This window comes from Helianthus annuus, chromosome 13, assembly GCF_002127325.2.
Source record: "Helianthus annuus cultivar XRQ/B chromosome 13, HanXRQr2.0-SUNRISE, whole genome shotgun sequence".
In the NCBI taxonomy this organism is placed as follows: domain Eukaryota; kingdom Viridiplantae; phylum Streptophyta; class Magnoliopsida; order Asterales; family Asteraceae; genus Helianthus; species Helianthus annuus.
Genome location: NC_035445.2, coordinates 167,065,409 through 167,072,933, shown reverse-complemented (window position 1 = coordinate 167,072,933; position 7,525 = coordinate 167,065,409). Strand labels below are relative to the sequence as shown.

The 7,525-nt window shown below is 37.2% G+C and overlaps 1 long non-coding RNA gene across 1 annotated transcript; it reads left to right on the top strand.

The window, feature by feature from the left end:
• The first annotated feature begins 5,256 nt into the window (after positions 1 to 5,256).
• Positions 5,257 to 7,525, top strand: LOC110900342. Its single transcript, XR_002570935.2, has 3 exons — positions 5,257 to 5,473; positions 6,505 to 6,746; positions 7,070 to 7,525. It is a non-coding gene; the product is annotated as an uncharacterized LOC110900342 (long non-coding RNA).

Below are 7,525 nucleotides of genomic sequence, written 5' to 3'. Positions count from 1 at the left end.
CCCGTTTTTACCCAAAAGACTTGTCCCTCCCAGGAATACCCACTGACTGTCCCAACCACCGGGACGCATGCTCAAGAGATGAACTCACCTTGGTTTTGCTGGGTAAGATTATCTACTCGTTTAATTGTTGATCAGGTATGCCCTATCACGATTTAGCAGAACACTCAGTTTAGTATTCCATTTTCACTTAGGACATGCAATGTTTTCACATGTAACGCGAACAGTGTACTATCATTAACCAAGTCATGCAAGTGGTATCAGGTATTAATAAGTGTACACGTCTCACAAAGACAACTACCAATTCCTTCCATCTAGACTGTTACACGCATTTAATCACAAGTATTACTCGATGCATGGCAACTACCCAGGTCCTGGTCCTATAACCATTTTCATATCATGTATAATCTGGTTCACCATACCCACTTTACTAACTGTTTAATAATAATAACTTGCAAATCAACTCGGCCCTAACCTTACCGGCCCAAACTGGGCGTTTTTAGATGTTATGTGGCCCAACAGTTTACTAATCCATGAACATGCACTTCAACTTAACGACATGTTTCACATCAGCCCCTAATATGTGTCAGGGTATGTGTAGCCATTTCAATCTACTAATCTAATCAAGCAGAAAAAGACAAGGAGCCTACACATATTTGGTCCAATCATTTTCTCACATATTACAAACATCATGTGCTACATTCAATAAGGTTGGCTATGTACAACATCTTTTTACCATTCTGACAACAACATTAAAGTACATACATGGTTTGACTATATTAAGCTACCCACATGGCCGCCCCTATGTTTTGGTCCTCTAAAACTCACTGCATGCCTGCCACAATCAGTTGTTTGGAATTGATAATTTAAGTGAACAACTATCCTGTATTATAATATTATGTAAACACACATTTGTGCTAAACCAAAGCCCAATCATATGTATAAAGCATGACTAAATTACTTTTAATAGAAAAGAACCTTATTCAGGGCCAATCATTTATACGTGCATTCATATGTCATCGAGCATCATTCAGGGCCAATCATTTAATGGAAAAGAACCTTATTGCAAAATTCATTCAACGATTAAAGTTGTTAGGATTTCAAATATCAATGCTCCTAACAGTTACTTGTTGATCTTAAATTAATTTATCCACTCTATCATACACAAGACCCTCTTATTATTAGCATCACCAATAGCAAACCATGACACAAATACATGCATATATCTCGAGCAACAGTTTTCCTACGTGAACCATACCACACCGACAAGAAGATTAACAAATTAAATAACATGAGAAACTGCACTAACCGAGAGCTAGAAAGTATGATGATGGTGATTACGATGGAGGGGGTTTTGCTTCTACTGCCGCAATTGGTTAGAGGGGGTGGGGTAGGGTTTGTTTATTTGAGTTGTGGGTTTATTAGGTTACGTGTTATGTAAATATAATACTCTAACCTCCCTAACCGACCCTTATCAAACAACCGGCCCATTGCCAAACCTGATTGGGCTCATACAGCTAAGGCCACACATTAGTGTGTTTGTTTTCAAACCATAACCGACCCAACTACGATGCCCACTTGGCCCGAACCGGATTTCGATATGCAATGTGTTCGGACTGGGCTACGGATGTATGTGTGAAGATGCGGCCGGCCCAAATTAACAGTCGGTTAATTAAACACTAATTCTAACTTAACCGAGTTATACAAGCAACGAAACATCTAAACCAACCAAGTTAAACAAGCAACCGCGCGAGCATACTTAGCTACAATGTAAACCAATCGTGACAGAAAGTGATTCGGAATTAGAGACACCTAAAGATTACGGGTCGTCACAAACACCAACTGATTTAAATAATGGGCCGGGAACATTTATGTAACTAGTATAGGAAACGTGGGTATAATATAGATTGCACATTTTGTACCTTGGGTAGTATTCGGTTGTGGGTGGCACAGGGCCAGCCCACTTGGCTGGATTGATGATATCGGCCCAACATCAACAGGGGCTGCCCGAATAGTGTAGGCTAGTATAATATGAATCGGATTTGTTACTCAAATGCTTGTGGGTGCTATATATATATACTCATATGAATACTTGGGGTGCACGTTGAGCTGTTAATATGTGACTACTAGAATTATCAATGTGTGATGTGGGTATTCTTATTACTCGAACAAAAGATGTAACAGAAATAATGATATACGCCATTGTTGTTTGTTACTTGTGAAGTGTGTCAGTGGGTTGTCCAGACTTTATGTGAAATATTAACTTGCTTAACAGATTATGTATTCTTGTTTCGAGGAGTCGAGAGTTATATGGCCCAAAAACATGAGAATATGAGATAAATTGGCTAATGTACTTGATAACGTGTTATGTGACTATGTGGCGTCACTGGGTTAATAGATTAATTGTTATGACATGGATTATATGTGTGTACTACATGTAACTTGATTGTGTGTTATGTGAACAAAGAGTGCCTGATTTAATTGTACATGAAATATGTGGATCATGTGCGCTCGAAACTGATTATTGACGGTAACCATGATAGGGTGTGTGTAATCCATTGACAAACAAGTAACTAAGTCTTACCGAGCAAACCAAAGGTGAGTTCATTGCTATTTTCTCAAGCATGGATCCCAGTGAAGGGATAACGGGTAACGTTCCGATGAGGAATGCATGGGTAACGGGATGTTGGTTATTGTACTCTGTTTTTCTATCATTGTAAGACCACTACATCTACCGGCACGTTGCTTGTAGGGCAACGGGGGTTATTAGTTGATAGCGCTATTAGGTTTGGCACCCTCACGACGTTCAAGGGGAACGGGCGTGAACTAATTACCTTAAAACATGACCAATGCTTTGATAGAGGCATTGGGGTTGGCAATCACATATCATCTGGCCATTCGGTACACGAGTAATAACAACATCAAAACGTCAAACATCATAGCAACGAGCAACATATCATTTTGTAAACTGTTTTACTAACATGATCGGTAACACAACTTGGTAAACAAACACAAACCTTGAACTCACCAGCGTAGTCTGACACACTTGTTTACATGCTTGTAGGTAATTATTGAAGGGACTTGGAAGCTTGCCGTCTGACGCTGCTGGAGTGGTTATGGTCATAATAAACAATTACATTGATTTGGTTTCGATACATTTATACGTACATACATTTATGCTTCCGCTCAATACTTTGGCTTTGGTTAAACTTTCCAAATGTTATATTTATTTCAATTGGGTAGTTCAATACATTATGCCTTGTGTTTGATATGATTGGTGGCTCTTTGTTGGATCGTTGCACCTCCAATAGGGACATACCCTAGGTGGTAATTTGGGGGTGTGACATATCTACTAGTGATTTCTAGCTTACAATACTTTAGCCCTTAATTGGTGAGCCCAGTATGATCATATAATATATTCTAAATATAATTTTACAATTGGATTTTACTAAATGAGTTATATAATAATGTTATTAGAAAAATGTATATATAAAGGGCTATATGATTATTAAAATTTATAAATATGAGTCTGGTATCTTTAAATTATATAGAGTTGTTTCTTAATTTGTTAATAGTTAAACATATTTAACTTAAACAGAAAAAACTAGTATTAATATAACTAATAATATCAAATTATGTTGTTAAGAATTATTAAGAGGCTTTGCTATAATATTATTTTAGAACCATTACAAATCCAAATGAAATGTGAAAAGCAAGAAAATAAATATTGAACGGGGATTTATATTAAATATTTAGACCATGTGTAGTGGAAGGGGAAGATAATGCCCCCACCCTAGGGCATTTTACGTTATGTTGCGGTCCAGTCAGCAAAGGGGCATTATGGGGCGTTTTCTAAAATGGGTGTAGTGGGGATGGGGCATTATTGGGGCATTAAATAAAATAAAGAAAAAACACCTAAAAATCTTATTGGCCAAGCAAATAGAATCTCTAATCTGATTGGTCAACATTTCCCCCCTTGAGCGTGCTTTAAACAACACGGACCCATTTTTTTTGAAAAAAACGCCCGAAAACGCCTTATATAATGGGATTTGGGCGTTTTTCGGCGTTATTTTTGAATTTTTTTAAAAAAAAGCCCCATTACGGGGGGTCTTAGGATGAGGCAAAAAGTTTAAGGCAAGTAGTAATCCAAAAAGACCATGAAATAGTAATAGTAATGTTCAATTTCATTCATTTGTTCATCTCGTTACCTCGTCTATTTCATTCTCTCATCAATTCCATTACCCCGTACCGAGCACACCCTAAATCTATATATATACTCTTATGCGAATGACGATAATGGTATATTTGAGATTTGGGAATTCCAAAATATTAAGTTAGCAATTAGGGTTAAATGGGATTCAATTCACAATTGATTTTTAACCTGATTGATAGACCCGACCCCTTATTAGTCATAGATTCATAGGTCACGTCTTCATGGTTGCCACTTGCCACCGACCCACTGTGATTGTGGTTCTTTTCTTTTTCGAAATATGTACTGCATTTGGGCTGCAGGTTTGAGCCCAGCAACAACTATGTGTCATGGGCAAATAGCCACCTGATTTCCCATTTTCAGTCCATGTACATACATCAGGCCCAAATTGTATACAGTTATATGACATTCGTTTTTCTTTTATAATTAAAAAATGGTGTTTTTGTTTGTCATGTTGTTTAATTTTGTGCACCATATAGGTTCTTGTTAATATATATTACATTAATGTAACCCAGTTACTTTCTATCATTTTGTGGTTGAAATTTGTTGTAGTTCGCTTTAGCCTAACTTAATTAAATGTCATTGTGTATTTTGTTTATCAAGTGTTACTGCTTTTACTTATTGATCTTAACTACTTATGGAGACCACTAAACAACTATTATTAAATGTGATCCTGTATTTTGTTCATGTAGTACTACTGCTGATTAGTATATTGCCTATTTCTTTACATGAATTTGTTCTTCAAATAATTTTCCTTGCGAGAAAACCTAAATAATTTAGTTAATCTACTTTTTTTATGAAAATTCCAACTTTAAAGTTATTGTTACATTACGAGTAAAGTACAATTTACTTCTGTGTGGTTTACATGATTGAGCCCCTAATTTTTTTTTCATATCATGCCATCTAAGTCTCCTTGGTTGCATTGTTGACCGTTTATTGAAAGGGGTATATTGGTCTTTTTAACTCGATAACTAAGGGCATCCGTGTCATTATACCAGTGGCCTAAGCTGATGCCACCCCTAAATTACACAAACCCGTTACCCAACTCTGTTTATCATCTTCTTCGTCTTCATCTTTTCATGAAATCTCTTCCTCTCTCATCTCATGGGTGTCGGTTTCACTGATTGTTGGAGAAATAGAAGCTGTTGATTGAAACTAAAGATCTAGGGTTTTGAATAGGTGGAGAATTGAGAGGTTTGTGATGAGAATGAGGGGATGAAATTAGGGTTTAGAGAGTACACGAGAAACCATCCACACACTCATCCTGTAAGTATCACCTCAATTTGATGAATTCCAATTGCGTTTATGTGCTCGATCGCTTATTTAGATACAACTGGGTTTATGGGTTTGTTGATAATTGGAATTTCGATTAGTAACTTTACTATTTTTTGTGCCCTGATTATGATACTCTGTTTGCACTGTTTAAATTGAAGCTCAATTGATGGGTTTTATTTTCTGATTAATACTTCAATTTTATGAATTTTAATTGCATTTATGTGTTTGAATTCTGATTTTGATTTTTTTTTTTTTATATTTAATATCACTTTTATTGAATCATAAAAACAAAGACGATTACAGACTAATGGCAGGTAGACGAGCAACAAGTTGCGCCGCTACCCCCTTCTGAATAGCAAACCCTACCCTGCTAAACACAAAATTCTGCCCCTTAACATGCGCGGTGTTACTACTTACCACCTGCTGAACCCGCTTCAGGAACCGCACCGCGTCAGGGGCGAGAGCGCCAAAAGTATCGAAAGCGAATGGGATGAACACGTGCTGATTCTCGATGCAAGCTTTCTCATGCTTAGCTACTTTGGCCGCCTCTGCCTTAGTTATTGCTTGACCCGCCACAAACCCGTGGTCCCTTAGCCCAACGAGGGGGGAGACACCTGTCAAATCAACACACGCGTGTTTTCCTCCTTCCCATCCAAAAACAAGAATGTCAGCGGGCCGTAAGTTGGACATTGGTTACATGGGAACCCACAATTTTAAGGTTTCTTGTTCATGATTTTCATGGATGCAATGTAACTTTGCTTAACCTAACTTACTTAATTGTCATTCTATGTTTTGTTCATCAACTGTTGTTACTGGTTACTTTGGATTCAAACTAACTTATGAGCAGAATGCCTGTTTCTTTTTTTTACATGAGTTTGTAATTCAAATTGCGGCTTCATGGTCTTCTTTTCACATATCTGTATGTGTTCATGTATGTAGTAACCGGTTTATTGGTTCAACTTATATATATGTATGCATATGTCTCTGTTTTCAACCTAATAAATCCAATTTGGGGGTAGTAGTCAGGACAAAAGCTGGTAAGAAGCAAATATCAGAAGACGCTGGTGGCAAAATTGCACGTTCTGCAGGAGCTTCAATGAGCACTTAACCCACAAGTTGATGGTAACTTTAACTCACATGCAACACGAAAACCACAAGGTGATGGTATTGTGAAAAAATGTGCTGGTTTGCCTTTGAGAACGAAAACAGATGGAGAAGATTGGGCTAATGAATGCCGACGTTGCTCATAAGGAGGCCTCTGAAGGTTTGGCTTTATACTTTCATGTGCGTGTTTTTACTTCTTTTCCTGTATAATTAGAGGGGGCAATTTCTACGTAAACTGGTCATTTGGGTTATCTTCCATTTCCTTAAGAGTCGAATGGGCCAAAGCGTAAGATTTTTCTAGAAAGGAAAAGTCTTAATTTGGTGGAACGTAGACTCATACTCTACTTTTACTGCAGACATCTTATTTGCTTCATCTAGAAAATTAGATTAGTGGTATATAAATCGTATTATTGTAAATTGTGATCTTCTTTAAAGCACTAGTGGACCAACCGAATATCTTATATGTTACTACTAAACTCGCAGGGAACTTATACCCATGGCATGCTAAAGGATCTTCAAGACCAGTATTGAGAAAGATTTTAGCAGTGTAACATACAGCAAAATGGAGTAAACGGTCACATATGTTCACTGAATCAGCATTTTAATAACAATCAAAGTCTTAAGTGTAAGTTTTTTTAAGTTAACAACATTTGACCACCCATAAGTGGAGGACTTAGATTTAGTAACCGACTTGACCCGTACACAACCCTAACATCAGTGGGTGTTGGGTTTGATTTTGATGTTACAGGTCATGTACGGGTCAAGTTGGTTACCGGTTTTGTTTAAATGGGTCACGGAATAGAAAACGGGTCATGGGTTCGTAGGTAAATGAGTTTATAGATCTGTAACGCTAGTATGTAGATCTCAACTGTTTTATTATGCTCTAATAATTCTTATTGATTCGTATTGAATGAAAGTTTTCGGTTTAGTCCTGTTAAA